This window comes from Macaca mulatta, chromosome 6, assembly GCF_049350105.2.
Source record: "Macaca mulatta isolate MMU2019108-1 chromosome 6, T2T-MMU8v2.0, whole genome shotgun sequence".
NCBI classification, from domain to species: Eukaryota; Metazoa; Chordata; class Mammalia; order Primates; family Cercopithecidae; genus Macaca; species Macaca mulatta.
The window spans coordinates 80,709,461-80,732,117 of record NC_133411.1 but is presented as its reverse complement, the minus strand read 5'-3'; the positions used below and the strand labels follow the sequence as shown (position 1 = coordinate 80,732,117).

The 22,657-nt window shown below is 41.8% G+C and overlaps 2 long non-coding RNA genes across 3 annotated transcripts in view; one reads left to right on the top strand and one right to left on the bottom strand.

Moving 5' to 3' along the window:
- Window positions 1-3,348: 3,348 nt before the first annotated feature.
- LOC106998809 (uncharacterized) lies at window positions 3,349-22,100 on the bottom strand. Of its 2 annotated transcripts, none has more exons than XR_013418382.1 (5): window positions 21,829-22,100; window positions 19,185-19,272; window positions 17,771-17,896; window positions 4,572-4,729; window positions 3,349-3,745 (listed from the first exon to the last, which is right to left on the bottom strand). It is a non-coding gene; the product is annotated as an uncharacterized LOC106998809 (long non-coding RNA). The 2 variants fall into 2 exon arrangements; XR_013418383.1 differs by lacking the exon at window positions 21,829-22,100 and adding an exon at window positions 20,673-21,185.
- LOC114678688 (uncharacterized) overlaps window positions 3,813-22,657 on the top strand; it is a 30,732-nt gene continuing 11,887 nt past the window's right edge. Inside the window, exon 1 of the long non-coding RNA XR_003730151.2 lies at window positions 3,813-3,946. This is a non-coding gene — a long non-coding RNA (uncharacterized LOC114678688). The remainder of the gene's footprint in view (window positions 3,947-22,657) is intronic.

The following is a 22,657-nucleotide window of genomic DNA, read 5'->3' as shown; positions in this document are numbered from 1 at the left end:
ATACCCTTTTATAGCCAACAAACTGGCAAACTCAAAATGGTTAATGACATAAACTATTGGTGAGAAATGGGAGTTTACATTAGCTTATTAGTATGGTTCATGAATGTAGTCAACTCTCGAGAGCAATCAGTAGTTTTTGGTAAAATCTTTCATAGGTATAATGTATGACTCAGCAGTTCTACCCCTACATCTCCTTGTTTGTAGAGGTGAAGAATTGGAAACAACCCAAGTGTCTAGTCAGTACAGAATAGGAGTGGTTTTCAAGATATTTAGCAATAAAATAGGTACAGGCACCAACCAATCACAGCATATGCTGTTCATAGAGTGGGGCAAGGTCCTGCCAGATCAGGGCAGAGTGTTTGGGGCAATATTTTAATAACAGGAATGGCTGTACTGGTGAGGATGCCTGAATTTTCCTGGGTTATTTAGAGTGGAAGTCAAGGGAAGGGATTCTGGATTCAGATCTTCTGGGGTTGAATTCTAGCTCTGTGGCTTAAGAGCTGTAAAACCCTGGGCTGATTGCTGTTTCTCTCTTGCTTTACTTTCTGTCTTATATGCAACAGGGATTATAACAACGTCTTCCTCATGGACTTGTTATGATGATTGAGATAATACACAAAAAGCTTTTAGAATACTTCCTGGCACATCATAAGCTCTCAATATATGTAGTAGGAAAATAGAAATGGATAAATAAAATGCACTGTATACTAATGGATAGAATATCCCACAGCAATTAGAATGAATGAACTGTATGCATTAACCTGGATAAAGTTCAAAAACAATGTTGATTGAAAAAGAAAGGCTTCAAAAAGATCAATTTATATTATTTATGAATGCATATGAGAAATTAAAAGAGAAACATGGACCAGGGAGATACCCATCAAATTCATGATATTGATTATTTCTTGAGAGGAAGAGGAATGTGATTGGTGAGGAATACAAAATGGATTTCAATCTTCTCAGTAATTTTTTAAATCTAAAAATAAAAAGTTCCAAAGCAAAATGACAAAAACATCAGCATTTGTTGAGTAATGGTTTGACATTTATGATATTCTCTGAACTTTTCTGTATCTTTCATCTCTAAGAAAAAAAGAAAGAAGGAAGGAAGGAAAGAAAGGGAAAGAAAAAGAGAAAGGAAGGAAGGAAGGGAGGGAGGAAGGAAGGAAGGAAGGAAAGAAAAGGAAGGAAGGAAGGAAAAAGAAAGGGAGAAAGAAAGGAAGGAAGATGTTGGGCTAGATATCAGGAGATCTGAGTGCTAGTACCAGTTTTGCCTCTAATTAGCCATGTGACTTTGAGCTAACCACTTAAATCTTTCTAGATTTCAACTTCCTCTACTGGAAAATCAAGTTAAGAATAATATTTACCTTAAGGGAGTGTTTTTGAGAATTCAATGAGATTTGGGGCATAGTTCTGTAAATGCTAAAGCTCTACTCAAAGTTAGTTAAAATAAAATTGGGTTGGTGGATTAATAATTCCCGAGACTTCTGTAGCTCTGATGGCCTGTGCCTAGTGGAGGTATTTTGAGGAAGAAGCGGGGCTATGTATATAAAGTTCTTAGCTCAGGGACTGGCACCTCGCTTGGAGCAGAGACTGCTGGATGCCTACTCAGTATCGATTCTCTCCTTCCTCACTCACAGGTTCTGATTTTATTCTGGTTGATGATGGGCCTAGAAACAGAGACATATTTCCTAGCCTCCTGTAAGTAGGAGTTGTTTGTTGGGTTTCCAGAAATCTTCAAGAATCCTGCCTCAACTGGGAGAGTTACGTGTTTTGCCTTTCCCTTTTTCCTGGTTCTCTCCTAAAAAGCAGAAATGGTGGCTGGCGTTCCAACAGCTGTCTTGGACCATGAGGTGACCTTTGAGGATGAAAGCCACAGCTAAGTATGATGGCAAAGAAAGATAAAAAATCACCTGGTCTTCAGTAACTGTGGAACTTCCATTATAGCCTGGGGCTGCCCACCTCAAGACCTCTTTTATGTGGGGGAAAATAAATTTGTATATCATTAAGTCACTTATGTGGGCTACTGTTATATGCAGAGGAACCTAATCCTAACTGATACATTTTTGTTATTCTGAAGATGCTTATTCTCTTCCTATGTGTTTTGACTAGGTAAATGGGTAAAAAATGAAAATAATAGTAAGGACACCTGTTGCTCTGCCAGCTATGTAAGGAAAGAAAGCCCTCAATTGCTCTCTCCCTGCCTCACTGACCTGTTTTGTTGCTATGAAGATTGTCAAGGACATGCCTCCAGAGGAGACAAACTCAAGGAAGGCTCTGCTGTGTAGCAGTCCCATGGCCCTGGGCTGTTCTTAGCTCTCATTGTGCCATTCACATTGGTGAGTGGGGAGGAGCCCTTCCCCCAGTAGTCTTAGATGGCGAGCATTAAACTTGTTGCCCCTGGTCATACTCAAAGGCAGGACCACAAAAGAACACAAGATAGCTCTGCCTAAAAGTGGAGAGGAGAAGAAAGAACATGATTCATGTTTGTCAAATCTTGCATTTATTATGTAGTCCAAAGCTTTCTGTGGTCTGATACTGCAAATTGCAATTTGTACTCTGTAGGAAAAATATTATACCAGTCATAAATAAGTACTAATCAATACTAACCAGTAAGCAAGACCTCATTCAAACTTTGGCCATGTGGAGAGCTAGAGGATCATTTTTTAATGTAGCAGAGAAAAGAGAGAGAGACACAAGATGTTCCCCATAAGCTTTAGTAGTAAAGAGGATATAAAAGGAATCCACCGGCCCCTTGGAGCCATGTGTGATAAGCAAGGTCCCAAATGAGAAATTCTCTGAAACTTAATGTGATAGTTCCAGCAATTTCACTCGAGATACAGATGTTAGGGAAGTGGGTTAAAAGGGGAATAAAAAAGAAGGAAAAAGAGACACAAAAATTCAGAGAAAGCAAAAGAGGGGAACATAAAAAAATGAAAGAAAAAAGCAAAGAAAAAGAAAGGAAAGCAAAATGGACAAGGGAAAGAAAGAAAAAGAAAAAAAGAAAGAAAAATGAAAGTAAGAATGAACAAAAGAAAGAAAAGAGAAAGGAAGGAAAGAAGGAAGAAAGAAAAGGAAGGAAGGAAGAAAGAAAGAGAACAAGCTTAGAAACCCTTCGCTGAAACTTTTTCTACCTCCTGAGTCAAATAAAAGCTCTTTCTTGGCAGTGGGTTTGTGTGCGAGGTGTGGTGACTTGAATTCAGGAAAGAGCCCGAGAGAAGTGTGCTTCTTCTACCGAGAGCAGTAGAACCCTTAGCATGTCTTCCTGCATTTATAGGCAGCCAGGGAACTCCAGGCCATTTTCCATGGTGCTCACCTTACCTTCAGGGGGTAACTCAAACCTCAGTCCTGGGCAGCCTCATCTGGGTTTTAATTCCGATACTTCCATTTATGAGCAGCGGGCCATTGGGGAGGTCGCTTAACTACTTGCAGTCTGGTTTTCCTTGTTTCCAAATCCTGGGATTATCACCCCTCCCTTGAAGAATTGTTGGAGAGAATGGAAGGGCCATTGTGCATGAAAATTATTGGCAGAGGGCTTGACCCAGAGGAGCACTTCCATAAATGAGACACCTGCCTCGTGCGTTTCTTCTCCCTCACTCTGGTCAGATGTTATCGGAGGTGCCCTGGGCTGCATTGGTGAGATTCTCCCTGGCTCTGGGGTCATGGGTGAGAATAACAGGCAGAAGAGTGCAAAGGGCAGGACATGGCATGGGGAGCTCCACCCAGTGCCAGCAATAGGGGTGCAGATCTATAAAGAATTGCAAAACAATGACAAATCAACTAAAATGAGATCTGTTTTTTGGTTTTTTGTTTTTGTTTTCCTGAGACACTGTCTCACTCCCTTCGCCCAGGCTGGAGTGCAGTGGCGCAATCTCAGATCGCTGTAGGCTTCACCTCCCAGGCTCAAGTGATCCTCCCACCTAAGCCTCCTGAGTAGCTGGGACTACAGGTATGCACTACCATGCACAGTATATTTTTGTATTTTCTGTAGAGATGTAGGCTCACTATGTTGCTCAGGCTGGTTTTGAACTCCTGGGCTCAAGCAATCCACCCACCTCAGCCTCCCAATGTGTTAGGATACAGGCTTGAGCCACCACGCCTGGCCTCTTTAAACACTGCATACAGCCCCTGAGATCTGTTTTTTACTAGCACCATGTACCCCCACTTCTAAATAATGTCATAATAAAAACTCTTCCCTGACAAAATTTTTAATGATCTAAATGTTAAACGATAGCTGTGGTTACTGTTGAGTTTTAGTACTCTATAGGCTTCAAATCAGCACATTGTAATTCTTTACCTTTTTTTTTTTTTTTTGGAGTGCAGTGGCGCAATCTCGGCTCACTGCAACCTCCACTTCCCAGGTTTAAGTGATTCGCCTGCCTCAGCCTCCCGAGTAGCTGAGATTACAGGCACACGCCACCATGCCCGGCTATTTCTGTACTTTTAGTGGAGATGGGGTTTCATCGTGTTGGCCAGGATGGTCTTAATCTCCTGACCTCGTGATCCACCTGCCTTGGTCTCCCAAAGTGCTGGGATTACAGGCGTGAACCACCGCACCTGGCCAAATTATTTACCTTTTAATAAATATGTCTTATATGGAAGTTAATCCAGAAACTTCCTGGTTATGTGAAAATAAGCGCTTATTTGAAGAGTCAGTTCATAATGGCTTGGAATTCTTTGAGCTCGCGTTGCCTGCCATTTGTTTCTTCCATGCTTATTGTGCTGAATATTCCTATAATAGATTTGAAAAAAAAAAAAAAACAATGATTGCAAAAGACAAACAGAAGTTGAATTACCTCATTTCTGACACTCAAACATTTTGAGTGTTTATTTGTGTTTAAAATTTGAAACTGAAACACTGAAAATTGGTGCGGTATGAAATTTTTGTTAAGTGCAAATTTTAGTTCATACATAAAATATTTTACTGAATGTAAATCATAGCTTTAAAATGGAAATGCACTATTATTTTAAAATTATAATTATTCCTTTTAAAACTAAATAATAAATCCAGTAAATAAAATATTACCACAATGGCATGATTTCACAGCTGCCTGACTTGTATTTTTTGTAGACATTTTGGTTTTATTAAAATTTACTTAGAAGTCGCCAGACAATTCTTTATATAAAATAATATATTATAAAGAAAGGATCAAAGCTCATGCTGTAAGGTGGATATAAAACCCTTGATTAAATAGTTGTGCCTTTCCCTTTTATGTATGTATAATAAATTTTCCCTCCCTCCCTTCCTTTCTTCTTTTCTTTCTTGCAAGGCTGGCTATATGTACAAAAATATAATAAAGAAAAATTTTCACTGCCTTTCCTGGCCACATTATTTTTAAAATTTCCAATTATTGATAGAAATAACTTTGTTGAATAGAGGAGGAGGTATTAAGGATGATCTGCTGTGGGTGTGAAATGTGGGAGATAGGCCACTGACAATAGGTTTCCCTGTCCTGAACATAGAACACCCAAAAAGGCATGTAGGTGCCAAAGCACGGGGCCTCCCAGTTGTTTAAAGAAAATACTTTTTCTCGGCTAAGGGCATTGATTTTCCACAGTCCTGTGAGCTCCAACCTTAAGGAAAATAGCAGCAGCAGTAGTCAAAACAAATAGCTTCTCCAGGCATCAGGCAGCTATTTCCATCCTTTCCTTTCCCAAATGGCCCAGACTTAGACTTCCTTCAGTCTGCTTCAGACGGTCCAATAGTTGCACCTTAAAGTCAGCCCACTCTGCAAACTGTGGAGGAAGGAGCAGCCACGTTGTAATCTTTTCTCCGTAAACTTCATTGATTTCTTCCTGTTGCAGTGCTTTTTTCCTAATACCCTTTTGAGACTGAATTAAACTTTAATTCTAGCTGAAGAGGAAGCGCCGGGAGGGTTGGACAGCACTGCTGCACCATCAGTGCGACCATTGGGGAGTTAATTATGCTCTAACTCTTTTGTGGCTTGGAGCTCATTACTTCCCCTTCCCCTTAGCCCCCCTTCCCTTTAGAGCTGTTTAGTTATTTCCAGCTGAAGTTGCTCATCGCCTGGAAGAGTCTCCTAGGACTCAACTGCTTACCAAACAATAACTGGAGCTCTTTCTGTCCTGCTATAAATGGTCTACTTCACTGGAGATGTTTCTTTTCATGATAAAAGCCTGGCTTTGTATACAGTCAGAGCAGTGCCCTCCGTCTTGCTGGACTGGGCCAGGCCAGGTCAGTAGTAAAATGCATGATGCAGTGTCATGGGCAGACAGCAGCTAATCTATTTCCCCAGCATGTCATTAACACAGGTGAACACAATCCACATCAAACATGGTTTCTTTTTTAAAGGCCCTATTTATAGCCCATTAGTAGTTAGGGCGAGTGAGAACAAGGTTTTTGGTGGTAAGAATGCAATCCATCACAGTAATTAAATGGGTTTAAGTATGGTACTAACCTGGAGAGTGCAAAGTGTTCTAACTTGACATATTTACCCCCCAGAATGAATAAAGGCAAGGAAAGTTCCTGTCCACTGTCAGAACAGGAACCTCTGTCTTTCAGTGTGTTTCTGCTTTTAGGAACTCTCTCCATCTCTGTTTTCCTTCATGTTCTGTCTCTCTTTAAATCTCTTTCCCTGTATATCCCTGTCTTTCTTTGTTTTCCTAGCAGATTTCTTTTTTTTTTTTTTTTTTTAACAAAACACTTCTTCACTTTAACGCTACAATATCGAATAGCATAAGTAAATCTTCCAGAAATTAAACCAAAAACCAAACCAAAACAGAAAAACCTTTACCATATTGCCCCTACTTTCAGCATTTTACCCTCTAGGCATCTTGCCAACTCCAGTCAGAGTAATGCACTTGGCTATGCAATTAGATTTTTCATCAAGATTTCAGAGTGGTCCTGGTACTGCCTCACATCTCCCTTGCTACCTGCTTTGGTTCAAGGGCAAAAATTCAAGCCACTTGGCTGATTAGATACCACCCTTAGCCTCCATCCCTGCTGAGAATGTGAGCTTTCCCATAAAATGCTGATCTTTGGTGCTTACAAAATAAGCAGCCAAAAGCAAATCTCAAGCTCTGAGCATGTAATTTTTACCTGTACACTGAAGCATATCATGGACCCTAGAGCCAAGGTGCTGAGGCGCCAGGGATATCAAACTAATTTCACACAACCTCCAGAAGCAGCTGCCTGCGGAGGGCCCCGGCCGCTGTTTCATACACAGAGCAGCAGTGCACACTGGTTTAGGATGGGAAATGAAGAAGTGGCACCATATCTAGATGCAGCCACAGGGGTCACCAAAGCAGGCAGGATGTAATTATCCTTGATGCATCTCTTTGCCTCCCAACTTCAAGAAGTTTGTAATTCCTCCTTACATAAAAAATATAAAAAATTATATATGGTCATAATGCCAGCCATTGCTGGCTTCCAGAAACAGCTTTCAAATTTGCCTCTCTGGAAAAGGTGACCCAGGAGGGAGAATGCAAACACTAGCAACCACGTTTCTGAGGGCCTGGCTCCAGGCAGACAAGACAATGTGAGAATTTAGGGTCATCAAAAAAAAAAAAAACACCAGGTCAATCTATTTTTCATAAACATATATTTTATGCTACAGTAGTCATGGTATACCAGAAGAAGATTATATATTTTTTTACCCTTCTACTATAGCAGCAGGCTTTACGTTGATAAAGGGAAGTTATGTACCTAATAAATCACATTTAATGACTATAAACTACATTTTTTCTTTTACCCCTTTAAAAATCATTAACTATAGCATACATACAGAAAAGTCCAGTATAACAAATAATGAACACCATTATTTCAAAGGATGCAACATCATCAGTACCCCAGGAACCCTCATCTTACTTTCCCCCAACAACCCCTCATCTCCCAGGGGAAAGCACTCTATTCTGACTTTTAAGGTGATCACAACTTTCTTTACATTTTGACCACCTCTATATCCCTAAGCATTATAGTTTAGTGTTGCCTGCTTTGGAACCTTAGATAAGGAAAATCATATACAAGATATTATTTTGTATCTTTGCCTCTTTCACTCTATATTGTTTATGAGCTTCATTAATGTTAAGCGCATCTCTAGTTGGTTTGTTTTTATTGCCATTTAGCATCCCAGGGTATGAATATGCTACAGTTTACCCACCCCCACTGGGTATTTATTTACCCACTGGTATTAACATCTGGGTATGTTCCCTGGTGCCTGAATTTATCTAGGGTTTTTATGTAGGAATAGAATTGCTGGATCATAGAGATGTATGTCTTCAACTTGACTAGTGTTCTGTGTGTGTCTGTTTGGCATCCACTCATCACAGGGCCAAGTATATTAACTGTTTTTTTCTTATTTTCTGTGTTCTTGATTCTGTGGCGCTTGGAGGCATTGCAGATCCAAGCAGATGCTGCCCCTCCCAGAGTTAGCCAATTCCTAGAGATTGCAAAGGGCTTGGCAGAAAGCATACTTCTCATACACAAGCCAAACCAATCCAGGATCTATAGTCCCAACCACCCTCCTTATCTAACTCTCACACACCAAGCCAGTACTTCTTCTGCCCTAAGTTATCCCAGGGCCAAGTTCCAGGCAACTTGAGACCACCCCTGTAACCCAAGGGCTGATAGAGGCTATTCAAACTAGCTCATCCTAAACTGTTTACTCCACCCCGCCTTCCCTTTTCAAGGAAACTCTGACAAAGGCTGTGCCCCCAGCTTTCCCCTACCTCCTGTCTTCTGCCTCCTGACCATACCCATGCTTCCCACATGGCCCTGCATGGTGAACGTGCCCCCTTCTCTTGGGAAATGAAGTAATAAATTCTACAGTGGCATCAGCTTCTCTGTGTTGTCACTCAGTCATACCTCTATAAATTAAGCCCTGGGTATAATTTCAGAACAACTAGAAAATGTCAAACTGCTTTTCAAAATGCTGGTGTCATTTTATACTCCCACCAGCAGTGTATCAGCACCTTTCCAGAGATGCTCCTTGAATGAACAGGATATTTGATTGTTGTAATATCATAAAATCAGAATTTGAGTACGTCTGGGTGAGCTTCCTGTTTCAGAGATCTGTGCTGAATGCATAGTGAGGTCATTGCTGCAAAGCCATGGTCTTAGCCTTAGTCCTGGCGGTGGGGCAGTCAGGAGGGCACCTGACGGTATGCTTATTGGGTCTTTAAGGAGAAACCTTAAGATTCACAGTGAGTGGTGAATGTTGATTCTTTTGCATTCTGATGTAATGCTTTATTTTTAAAGCACTGAGCTATTTTCTGAATCCGCATATGCTTTAGCTGTCTGCTCAATATCTAGTTCTCCTGTCTTTCTTACCAAGAGAACTCTGATTTGGTTTGGGAGACAATGTACCCAGCCCTAGTGATGGATCACGCCTGGCCCAAGTCAGTCGAATAATTTCCTTTCAGCTTACCAGCCTGCCTCACCTTTGGGGGTGAGACTATCCCTTGATCATGTGACGTGGTTTTGGCTGATGAGATATGAGCAGAAGCCTGGGGAGGAGGCAGATGTAGCTGGAACCCCCTTATCATTTCTTCCTGTGCTGACTGTTGGAGTTATCTCCAGAGCTTTAGGAAACATCTTGAGGTGATAATTGAATAGAATTTTCGAGTCCTGATAATGGCAAACCACTGAATCAATATCAGCAGCCACTTTGGTCCAGACTTCTTATGTGAGAAAATAAACCCTTGCTTGTTTAAACTGGTTGTTCAGGTTTTTTTGTTGTGCAGCTACATGCACTCTTAACTAATACACTGAAGGAAGCCTAAGTGTCTTTGTGCAGAAATTTGTAATTTAAAGGGGAGTAGAGTGGGAAATGTTGCGTCTGAATGATGCAAACATGAACACATGGAGGATTGCCTTTGCCTTTTATTACGTACCCACTTCTTTAATTTTTCACATATTAATCTATGTATTTTTCTATCACACATCTGAGCATTTACTATGTGCTAGGCATTGACTTTGGTGCTGGGGATAAATAAGACAGTGTTGTTGTCCTCAAGGGCCTTGTACTTTATTAGGCAGACAGATACAGAAGTAGTAATATGAATACTAATAATGTCAGTGTGATAAGTGAATGACAGAGGAATGTCCAAAGTACATGGTTAGCACAGAAGAGGAGTGCATCACTTAGCCCAGAGTTGGCAGGGGTTGGGGAAGGGTGGCAGATAACCCAGGGAGGAAGTGAGTTATGGATAGTTGCTATTGTTTAATCTTGAAGTCTTGAAATGTCAAAGAGGATTTAAAAGTCACCTAGAAGGGAAAGGACATTCCAGGCAGAAGGAACAGGGTATGTAAGGGCACAGAGGTTTGGATCCATGTGATATGTTGGGGAACCACTGTCCAGTATTATTGGAGTGTGGCCCTTGAATCAGTGTAAATGTAGTTCCCAATATGAATGGGGCAGTAAGTGTCAAGTGCACATTTGTGATATAAGGTGACACATTTGAGTTGTCACTTTTACAGCAGGGGCCATGGAGTTCATCTGTAGTGGGACCAGGTCATGGGGTCCATTAGTCATGGGACCAAGATCAATCCTTGGCAGTCTTGTTTGCTAGGGATCATCTAATTTTTAAATGGCAAGTAAGTTTTGTCTTGTAGTCAGATCTGATTGGTAAGTAAGCACCCAGAATTCTATATTTTAAAGAATCAGAAGCTATATCTATTATGAGCTAGAAAGCCTTGATTGATGGTGTGGAGCCCATGGCCATGAATTTGCCACCCTTTTTCTAAATGCCTTGCTCTGCAGTAGTTCAGACCCTGTGGAGGAGCCCTCCAGAATCCAGCTCATGCTGTTTGCATATTGCTTGCTTTATTATGTGTGCAATGCTGCTCTAATCACCAGAGTTACCATTATAAACTGCATCAGCCATCTGCGTGCCTGGGAAGAACAGACACTAGGGTGAACACAATTTAAACTCTCTTGGCTTTCAAATGACAGGAAGATGAGGTACTGAATGTCAAGGTCTTATTTAAGGAATGATAAAACAACCCGCTTCGTGTGCTATCATTAGAGCAACCACATTTGTTATAGATAAAAATGAAGAACAATTTATATTTTGAGTCTTTCTCGCTCTCTCTCAAGCTAAAATGATCTCAACATTCCGTCCTACAAGCTGTAACGGTACAATGTGTATTATATAGCAGGCTGGTTTGATTCGCAACTCTGAAAGAATCAGTTTCCTGGTGCTGAAAAATAAAAGCCCTCTGTATTCAAGCAAAACCCAGCCTCAGGTAGCTGGGTTCTGGAACACATCTATATTAAATCAAGGGACTGGAGAGAAACAGTTCTAGGTGCTAAATTAATATGATCAATTTATTTTTAGTGCACCTATGGAAGACAAAGGTGATTTTCTTGTTAAATGGCTACTCCCAGATCATGTGGGCAGACCCCAGTCACATAAATGTGCATGCTAAACCTAAAAGACCCTTGACCTAATGAAGACAAGAAAAGAGACACCCTCCAATGCCACAGGAACACAGGTAAGAGCAGCTCCTGGGTGTCTGTGGCAAAAAGAAAAACTATAGAGCATTTTAGCACTGAAGTGACAGCCAGGAGAAATCATTCTTTGTTGTGTGGATTTGCATGGGTTCGTTGTCATCCCTGAACCCAGTTTCCTCATCTGTAAAATGAGAAAAATACTCCACACCTTCATTAAATCGATCTGGTCAAATGAGATTGTGTGTGTGAAATGGTCATTAAATTATATAACACCATGTAAATATTAGGTAGCATAATTACTATTGTTACCTCATAAGGCTATTACAAGATTCAGAAGAGATAATGTAGGTGAAATCACTTGGAAAAGTACTATGGAAAAATCTGGAAAAGTACCAATGTAAAATGGTAGTTGAAGTAATAGTATCAGTACTTTTAGTTATGAGAGGCTAGAGACAGTATGAGAAATACACGAGAGAGTACAAAGGCATTATGGAAATAAAAGGTTTAGAGCATTTGAAAAACAGGCAAGTGGTCATTTCAATAAAAACAGAAGACAAACCCTGGAATTTTCCAGAACAGAAGCATCCATGTTAGTGGAGTTGTGAACAGGTTAGGAGTCATTATTCAGACAGTAAGTCCATACGGCATTTTATACTTAATAGGCCTTTTCGATGATCAGAACGAGAGACTGACTCAGGTTACAGTGAAGAAATTGAGATCCATTGGTGGATACATGTAGGCAGAAATCTGTACCAGACCTCATGGTGGAATTGCAAAGAGCCAAGACTTATGGAGAATGGTATGTCCATCAGGAACTAGGAGGTTATACAGGATCAGAAGCAACTCGGGAGGCTGGCTTGTCTTGTGGTCCTACAGCAGCAGGAGTTTTCTAATTTTCTACTATTTATGCCACTGCACAACGAGTATCTCATTGCTCTTCTGCATGTCACTCAGTTTTAGCTGTCTAGGACTGCAGGCTTTCCCCTCACTTTTGCCTTCCCAGGCTTCCTCTTGCCTGTGGCTTCTGCTGCTCTAGGTTTCTGCTGAAGGCCTCTGGGCTTCTGTTTCCTTCCAACTTTTCAATTCATGAATATCTGTATGATTCTCATTTAGACTCTTCTAGAGAGGGACTCTGAGTGCTTCCATTGATCCCCATTGTCTGTGTTGGGCTCGGCTTTTGTGTCAGGCCGACTCAGAGAGGAGCTGCTCTGAGGTCAGACTTCCACACCTAGATTGTGATGGTTAATACGGAGTGTCAACTTGATTGGACTGAAGGATACAAAGTATTGATCCTGGGTGTGTCTGTGGGAGTGTTGCCAAAGGAGATTAACATTGGAGTCAGTGGGCTGGGAAAGGCAGACCCATCCTTAATCTGGTATCTAATTGGCTGCCAGCACGGCTAGAATACAAGCAGGCAGGAAAATATGAAAAGAGAGACTGGCCTAGCCTCCCAGCCTACATCTTTCTCCCATGCTGGATGCTTTCTGCCCTCAAACATCATACTCCGGGTTCTTCAGTTTTGGAACTCAGACTGGCTCTCCTTGCTTCTCAGCCTGCAGATGGCCTGTTATGGGACCTTGTGATCATGTGGGTTAATACTTAATAAACTCATATATATATATATATATATATATTCCATTAATTCTGTCCTTCTAGAGAACCCTGACTAATACAGGGTTCAGACCAATCACCTGTGAATGAGGAAGGAGAGTCACCTGATCTGAACCTAGCAAGAACCCCTTCCCTTGGGTCTATTGGCGGGCAGGCACTCCACAGTTTTCCTGTTCAGTACACGTGTGAGGATGCTTGGAGTTCTGTGACACTCAGTTTACTTTCCACTACTAGGTCAGTAGGAGCAGTGGCTTGCAAAAGGCACTTTCTGTAAAAACATAACACATTAAACAAATACCCTAAGTACGATCATGATGATAATGATGGCAAACAAGATGAAGAAGGAGGAGGAGAGGGAGAAGAAAAAGAAGAAAAATGTAGGGATTTTGAAATGTCTTCCTTTTAAGACACTATGAAAGAAAATACACACTGCAGAGCAGGTGTGTCCAATATTTTGGCTTCCCTGGGCCACACTGGAAGAAGAATTGTCTTGGGCCACACATAAAATACACTAACACTAACGATAGTTGATGAGCTAAAAAAAAAAAAAAAAAAAAAAAAAAGAATCTCATAATGTTTTAAGGAAGTTTATGGGCCAAATTTAAAGCTGTCCTGGGCTGCATGTGGCCCGCAGGCCACGGGTTGGACAAGCTTGGTGTAAAGGGTCAGGAATATTATGCTTGGCTGGAGTCGAACTTTGTTTTGGATTCTGATTATTTTATCTAAAGTAGCTTCGAAGTGGCTTCCTCGACATAATTAAGAATCTCAGAATTTTGGAACAGAAAGAAACCTCAAAGAAATCTATTCTTTGGTTAGACCATTTTGCATGGTGTAATCCCTACATCTTAGAGAAGTAGAAATGAGGCTCTCTGAGGCTGAGTGGCCCGGCAAGCTTAGGAGACCTCTGTTCTGTGATTTCAGAACACAGCGGTGATTTCAGAGATTCTCTGCCACAGAGCTGCTAACTCTGGTTGGCTGGTTTCCACTTGGGCGCTTGTGTAGATGGAAACCTTATTGGCTTAAATAGTTACCTCTTTCTTGGGGGCAGCTGGCCTGGAATTCCTGCCAATCTTTCCCTTATAAAACAGAAATCTGTTTTTTCTATAAAGGCGTGGTATATTTTCTAAGCTTTATTTTAGACCCTGGGTGTTCCCAAGCCATCTTTCACTGTCACATTCTCACCTCCAATTTATTCAACCTCAGAGCTGTTACCAAATAGCTAGAACCGGAAGCCACACTAGTTTCCAGGTGTTTGTAAAGGATCTGGCCACTAACAACACAAAACTAAAATAATATCACAATGTCACTGCCATTGTAATCAATCTCCCAACTTTATCACACAACAATGGCTATCCTGGGTGAAGCTTTTTATAAGTTTTGTGTTCTGCCAACAAACAACCAAAAAATAAAATTGGCACTGGATTAAAAAAAAATCATATGTTACAGTGGTAGCTGAGGTGTTCTTGTGGTTCTAAAATGATAAACAAAATAACCAAAATATGTATAAGATATCTGCCATGTTTTAACTGTGTAGCTCTGGGCAAGTTACTCAGTCTCCACCCTTTACAATTCCTATCTGAACACTAGGATATTTGTGTTCTTAGCACTGTCGTTCGCTTACAGGAAATACTTAACAAACTACCTATTAATATTGAATATCTTTTTATTTAGTCATCATAAGAACTGTATAAAGAATGAAGCTCAGAAAAAAATCAAGTAATTTGCTCAAGTTCTAAAAAGCAGTAAGTGGTAGAGTTAGCAGAATTGGAATTCAATCTGGTGGTCTTTTTGCTTCACCAGAGCTAACCACAACTGCCATGTTTTAGGGCTAGGCAATGGGAACCCCAGTGTGTATCCTGGATCTGACTCTCAGCTCCCAGAATTTAGAAACCCCAATGCAACCCCTGTCTCAGTGCCTCTCTCCTTGGAGGCATCTTGTGGGCCATGCCAGCACCCACTGTCCCTCTGCTCTGACAGGCGGCAGGATCCTGGGATCTGGAGGTGTTGAAGGAGAGCTATAATTTTCTTCCTCCCCTGCCCATGGTTTGGACTGTTTGACACTCCCTGAGGGGCCTCAAGAACTTCTTGCCATAAACTCTAGGCTTCTTATCTTGGTAAATCAACATAATGCTCACCGAGTGGGCTTTCCTCAAGTTGGGGTGGCTGATGTATATGGAATTACTCAGTAAGATTTATTGAGAGCCTCATAGAAAACTTGGCAGGTTTTATTTCTTAAGTGATGACAAAGGTGGCCCTTGCCAGTGAAAGGCCACACCGTTGGCCACCCCTTCTGAAATAGTCTTGTTGACTAAAGTTCTGTGCAGGATTTTATTGGCATCTTTAAATAGACGAATTGGCGGCTCCTCATTTTCTTTTTTATTGACAGAGGTGGTGGTGAGGCTTGCTCTCAGATGCTGTCAGGGAGCATCATCTGACTGCCTTTGGTACCCTGGGGGAGACAAACAAAAACTTGAGTGAAAGGAAAATGAGAACTCACCTGAAACCAAGAAGAGTCTTTGGAGAAGGATTTTTGTGTAGGTCATCTGGAAAGTGTTTACTCTTAGCGGTTATGCATAACTATAGTCTTAAGAAGAAAGTGAGGTGGGGTGCGAGTAAGGGTGGGAGTGGGGTAGGGGTAAACGAGTGGGTGGAGATGTGTCTGTGTGCCCAAAAAACTGTCCCAAAGCAAACATGGTCACATGCACACATCTAAACAAACGTCTCTTAAGACTTTCGCCTCCAGCATACTCTGCAGTCACTGCATTTGTTGACTTGCTTGTCTTACCCAGCAAAAGATGTAGACGATTTCCACTATCTCTCCATAGACCCTCACTAAATGACCAGATGGGAAAACTCGATTGCCTGACCAAGTTGCCAGTCAGCCCATGAGCAGTCCAGACAGTGCAGAATTTATAGCAAAGGAATTTTTATGATTTCTCCCTGCCCAACCCCCACGAAGAAGCAAAGGCCCTACTCTTGACCTCGGCATCCCCTTGTTGCTTTCTTCTCGTCCATGACACCTAGGCTTGATATTCTTTACCTTGGGTATTCTTGTGAATATATGCTGAATTTTCATTTATACTGAATACAATTCAGTCACAGAGGCTTTCCAAGTTTCAGATCTCCTGAGAAAGGTATGAGTGTGTGAGTATGTTAAAGAAAAGCTCTCAGCTTGTCTCATGGTTTAAAGTCCTCCTGAGATATCTGAGCTCAATCTAAGGAATAAAGTAGATTGGTTCCTCCCTGTCTGATGAGTTTTATCAAAATGTGATAAAATGTGGTGAAGAAAAATGGTGGGCCAACTTTGTCGTAGTTCTACTAAGGGACACTGTACAGGTAAACCAGGCCATAACTCATTTGTCCTGTGACAGTTTTTATTATTCTGTTTTTATGCAGTTTTGAAGAGTGAGGGGAATTGCCCTAGACAACAGATGTGGGAGACTTTTTTCTTTCTTTCTGTCCTGTGGACAGGCCTCAGGCTCCAGCCCAGTGACTCATTGTTGTAGTATTATATACCTCAAGATGAAGTGTGTGCGGTGGAAAGTGTGGGCAGGATTTATCAGTACGACTTCTTCCTTTGAAGTATCAGGGCAGGCTACTTTGCTGATGGTTTCTGGAACCTGGCCAAGCCCCAATATGCTGTGAAAATAGCCGTCTTAGGTTTTCTTGGCACATGAGCACATTTGCACTTGATTCTCAGACCTCCATTGCTTTCTGATGTTTTTGAGGCCAGCGTTCTTGGGATTTAGGGCCCAGGGCCAGATTGTAACCCTGTCTGTTTGTACTCCTTCAAATGCCCCATCCCAGCATGGTTTTGATGGCTCCAGATACAGACTGTAACACCAACTTGAGTTCCAAAGTGCAGGCTGGCTTTAGGTTACTTTTAAGCATTCATGCATAAATTTCTCTATAGCCCACATTTCCTGCTGCCCTGCCCCCACTAACAAAATGCTGACTCTCAAGGCATTTTACCGTGACAATGCTTTCTACAGCAATGCATCTTTGCATTTTCAGCTTGAAACCAAGGCAATGTGTATGCGGAGAAAAACATAGGAATGCCATGATAACTCTATCAGTAAATTGAAAAAATAGGGCTGGGCATGATGGTTTACACCTATAATCCCAGCACTTCGGAGGCCAAGACCGGTGGATTACTTGAGGCCAGGAGTTTGAGACCAGCCTGGCCAACATGGTGAAACCCTGTCTCTACTAAAAATACAAAAATTAGCTGAGTGTGGTGGCACGCGCCTGTAATCGCAGCTACTCGGGAGGCTGAGGCAGGAGAATCGCTTGAACCTGGGAGGCGAAGATTGCAGTGAGCCAAGATCATGCCACTGCACTCCAGCCTGGGTGATAGAGTGAGACTCTGTCTCAAAATAAATAAAGAAGAAGAAAAAAAAGGAAAATTGCTCCTTTTCTAGTAAAAAAAAAAAAAAAAAAAAAAAAAAAAATCTATCATCTATTTGCCTGTACCTTCCTCCTCCCACCTTTATTCATTGTCATACTGTTATTAATTTTGGAAACAAAGGACATAAGAGCCTAATTATGTTAGACTGCCAGACACCCTTCCAGAGGTGAATGTTTCAGCCACATTTCTCATCACCCAGCTGTGTGTAATAAATAGCTTCCCTGTAAATGCATATTTCCCAATAGATGCCCCATTTCAGGTTTCCCTCTAGCCTGGGAACCAGACTCTGTCGTTCCTGATTAAAATATTGCCAGCCTGTGTTGGGGAACCCATAACTAACCTTGCTGAGCATCTTTTGCACTTTCTCCTTTTGAGTGGGCAGATCCTTTAATACGGCAACTTGATGTGACTGGGCTTAAATCTGGGGAAAGGCTTAGAAAGCTGGCAGATCCATGTCAATGGCCTCCTAGTTGAAAAGAAAACTGATATGTTTGCAGGTTGGGTCCTGTTGGGTTGAATTTTTCCCCCCAACCCTCCCAAATTATGTGGTGAAGTCCTAACCCACAATACCTCAGCATGCCCTTGTTTGGACACAAGGTATTATAGAGGCAATCAAGTTAAAATGAGGTCATTGGCGTGGACGCTAATCCAATATGACTGACGTCCTTACAAAAAGGGGAAATTTGGGCTAGGCACAGTGACTCATGCCTGTAATCCCAGCACTTTGGGAGGCCGAGGTGGGTGGATCACAAGGTCAAGAGATCAAGACCATCCTGGCCAACACGGTGAAAACCCATCTCTACTAAAAATACAAAAATCAGCTGGGTGTGGCGGTGCGTGCCTGTAGTCCCAGCTACTTGGGAGGATGAGGCAGGAGAACAACTTGAACCCGAAAGGTGGAGGTTGCAGTGAGCCGAGATTGCACCACTACACTCCAGCCTGGGAGACAGAGCAAGACTCTGTCTCTAAAATAAAATAAAAAAATAAAATAAAATAAAGGTCGGTGGGGGGGATATTTGGAGACAGATCTATATACATTGAGACTGCCATATGAACATAAAGACAGTTCTCTATCAGCCAAGGGGAGAGGCCTGGAGCAAGTCCTTCCTTCACAGCCTTCAGAAGGAACCATTGCTGTGGACACTTTGATCTTGGATTTCCAGCCTGCAGAACTGTAAGCCAATAACTCTGTGCTGTTTAGGCCACCTCATCAGTGGCACTTTGTTGTGGCAGCTCCAGCACACATATATGTCTCTTTGGCAGCAGGCTCTGAGGCAGAGATGAGTATGTACGGCTTATTAGGGAGTGCTCTTGGGATAAACTCCCATGGAAGAGAAGGGAAGTGGGCAGATTGGGATGAGGGAGAAGTTGAGCTGTGATGTAGTCCCAGCAAAGGTCTCAGCTAACTCCATGGGAAGGTCTGGAGCTGGTATGGTGCTTCATTGTTGGAATATGAGCTTGGGCCTTTATAACTCCCTGCTGATCAGTCATTGGGTGGGGGCTGCCTCTGCCTAGTTTTCATAAGCCTAGACAAATCCTGGAGAGGACCTACAGCTGGGGATGGTCTTTTGGGAGCAAATTCCAGCTTCTGTGGGATAAATCCTTCAGTCTTCATGGGGGATCTCACAGCACCACCGTGAATACATGTCCCCAGTAGCTGGCTGACTTAAGGGTGGCTTATCACATTTCCTAATTTTCAAAATGGGGTTGAACTTTGTAAGGTGTGGTACTGTTCAGTTGTCTTTCTATCTTACTTTGTAGGTGAAGCAGGCTGTGGCTGCCCCAACACTTTGATCCTGTCCTGGGTGAGAGGTGGGGCATGGGAAGTGTATCAATCATTATCTAGACAGAAAAACAGAAACTATTCTGGATGTTTCAAACAGAAGGAATTAATGGAGAAAGAAGGTTACAAAGGTATTAGATGGACTGGGGAAGCACACAGAGAGGGAAATGTGCCCCAGAGATCAGGAAGCTGGGTTTTTTCAACCTGGGTTGAAACCTGCAAGCCCATACTGTCTGCTGAGTTTCTAAAGATGCTACTGCTGCTACCATTGCTACAGTGGGATCTACGCTGTTCCCTCTGACCAGGAACCCGGGACACCACATTTTGATGCTGGCGAAACCAGGACTGACACCGCTAAAGCTCAGTGTCACCCATGGAGCTGCCAGAGCCCATAGTTGCTGGTCTCAGTACTACTGTTATTGGTGGCTCTACCAGTAGCAGACAAAAAAGCCTTCTTCCTCCTATCTTTTAGCCTTCCTCTAGCAAGTGGACTGCAGTACAGAGGAAGGAATGGAAGAATGGCATGGATCTGGGACCAGCAGACAATAGTCCACTCTCTTTCAGACTAGCTCTTTGCCCTGTCTCTTCTCAGTATACTGTCCTGAGAGGGAGGTCACATAGCAATGGCCAGGAAGCCCCTCCCCAAGAATGAGGAGAAACCAGGTCTACTAGCTCTCATCCAATATTCTCTGAACCACATCATGGCATAGCTAAAGCCTCACCTCCCTTTTCCTTTCCTTCTGGTTTCCGAGAAGAATACTGGGTCACCACTAAAATGTGGACCTCAAAAGGGCCAATGAGATCAACTATACTACCCAGCCACTTCAGTCAATACCTGTCAAACTGAGGTTTCAACTGAATTTCTGGTTAGTTGATTGAATTGGTCAAATAAATGTTCTTTGGACACATTTATTTCTTTGGGACATGGATAAAATAGTAGCATCTACTTATCATGAATACAACTTCTTGTATTTATTATCTATTGACTTTTTACAAATAAAATTCTTGTATTTATTATCTATTAACTTTTCAAGGTGATACATTTTTTCCCCATTCTTCCAGCAACCGGGGACATATCATAAATCATCCTTCTTTCATCCATTTGTTCTTTCAGAAAATATTGACCAGAGTCCAACTATGAACAAGGGTTTGTATTTTGTAATGGAAGGAATACAAAGAAGTAAAAGAAATAACTCTACCAAGAAGGAGTTGATAGCTACTAAGAAGGAGTACACTTTTACAAGTAAAGTAACTGACCTGAAGAAAGAGAACAAGGAAGTCCTAGAATCAGCCATGACTTCTGATTGGCAAGCCCAAGCCCTCCCAATAAACAACCCCCTACTTGATGAATACTGAGGTGACACACTCAGTTGCATGAGCTCTAAGATGCAAGTCAATGTCTCTTATTATTTTGAATGGCATCTGATTATAGATTAATATGTGTTTGGTCTAAGGTTACCTTGAAGTGTCTTCACTTGTCCTCATGGAAGTGACTGAGCAGGCTTGTTTTTTTTTTTTTCCATGTTGCTTAGCTTTGTAGATACAAATTAAGCAATATATTGTATTCCTTCTGTCTAACCATGTGGTTGGTATAATTTTTCCACAGACAGCTGAATTCAACAGCCTGTGCGTAGTGATTCAACATGAGTAAGGACAAAATGGTAGGCGGTAAAGGTTGTCAGAAGGACACCTGGGCCTTCACTAGATGCTGCCTCTAAAGCCAGACCATCAGATATGGCAAACCTCAGGGTGCTGCCAAATCTTACAGACCAAATTCTTTCACCTGGGAATTTTACCCATCCATCAGACCTAATATTTCTCCTAAATTAGGAGACACGATGAGAATTTTATCAAATCAATTCTGCAGTTAGTAATTTGAATACCATCTAGCATATTATTCTAGCAATCTATCCATTTCTTCAAATCATGAACTATTTCAGGATATTTCCCCAACCATACTCGGATCTCAGATGATAGGCTGAACTCACTCTCCGTCTTTTGAGTGGTCACCGTGCTCAACAGAGGCACTGATGTTACCATGGTTTCCTTAGTGACACAGATACTACAAAGGGGAGAGTGTGGTTGAGGAGGCAAAGCAAGAAAGGGAAAAGGAGCCTTGATATTCCTATGTGCAGGGTGCTAGCCAGACTTCACTGCCTCACACTGGGGACAATTGTCCAGCTCATGAAACATTGCTATCAGGGGATAAAAGCCTTGTTTGGCTCACTTAAGATTTATGAAGTATGTTCTGTGCATCAGGCATTTTACCATTTTAATTTCCAGAAAAGACAGCTAATTTTTCCTGTGCATCTGGGATGTTCCTCCAAGATAGCAGGGACGAGAAGGCAGTTTTGTGGTACCACAGTTGTATATGGGCTTAATTTGAAATGATTAGTTTCATTAGCCTTGATATTCTAATTATATCTCTACATTTCACCATCTTGCATAGAGAATATGCAAAACAAAGGGCTACTGAGCCAGGGTTGGAAGGAGCCCTGATTTTGATTGTTTCTCATTTTCATTTTTGTTTTCAACAGAAATCAATCCCCAGTGTTCAGTAAGGCCTCCAAGCCATTGGAACCATTTAGCAGAGCCCTGCCAGGGTGTGGGCTTACCTGGACAGGTTCCTGACTAGTCATCCACTGCTGTCAGGACTGACGGATGATGCTTGTCAAGGTTCTTCTTATGCTGCTAGAGAACCTGCCACCTATTTCTCAGAGATTCTTTCCTGGGTAGAGGTACCTAAGTGTTGCCCCGAGTTCCATGGAGGGTGATAGCCACCAGATTTGACTTCAATAATATTCTTCATCTCAGAAGCCGGGGTAACTGCGCAACTATGTAACATTTTGTGTTTGTAAGGTGGTGGGATTTTATAGAATAATGAATCTTCACAGAGCCCTGGGTTGCTAGGGAACCTCGATTTAGTTCCACTTTGGAATGAGGAAAATATGAAAAGAAAAAGAGAAGTAAATTTCTTAGAATTTCCCCACTCATGATTCAATGCTGATACAGAATTCCAGAATGATTGAGTATCCTAAGCCCGTGTCAGTCAACTCTCAAAGTTGAAAGGAGAAACCTGGTGAAAGGATAGGGCAGTAAAAGAGAACTGAGGTGGCTGTTTGAAAGGGGCCATGTCTCCTTGAAGACACGTGTCTCTCTAGGAGGATCAATATACAGCATTGTTTCTCCATGGCTGTCATGTACTGCTCTGAGACCTTAGTGTACTATTTCTAGATCAACAATTTATGGTATTTATTGAGCACCTGCAATGTGTCCAGCTTTGTGCTTGGTGATGTGAAGGCAAGAGATGTAGAGGACCTGGTTTCTAATCTTCAAAAAAGTCTATACTGTGGTTGAAGTGATAAGGTTTATTCAAATAAATTAATTTAGAAACTATATCAGATAGACATTATATAGAAGCTTATGCTACCTGTTTGCAGGTCA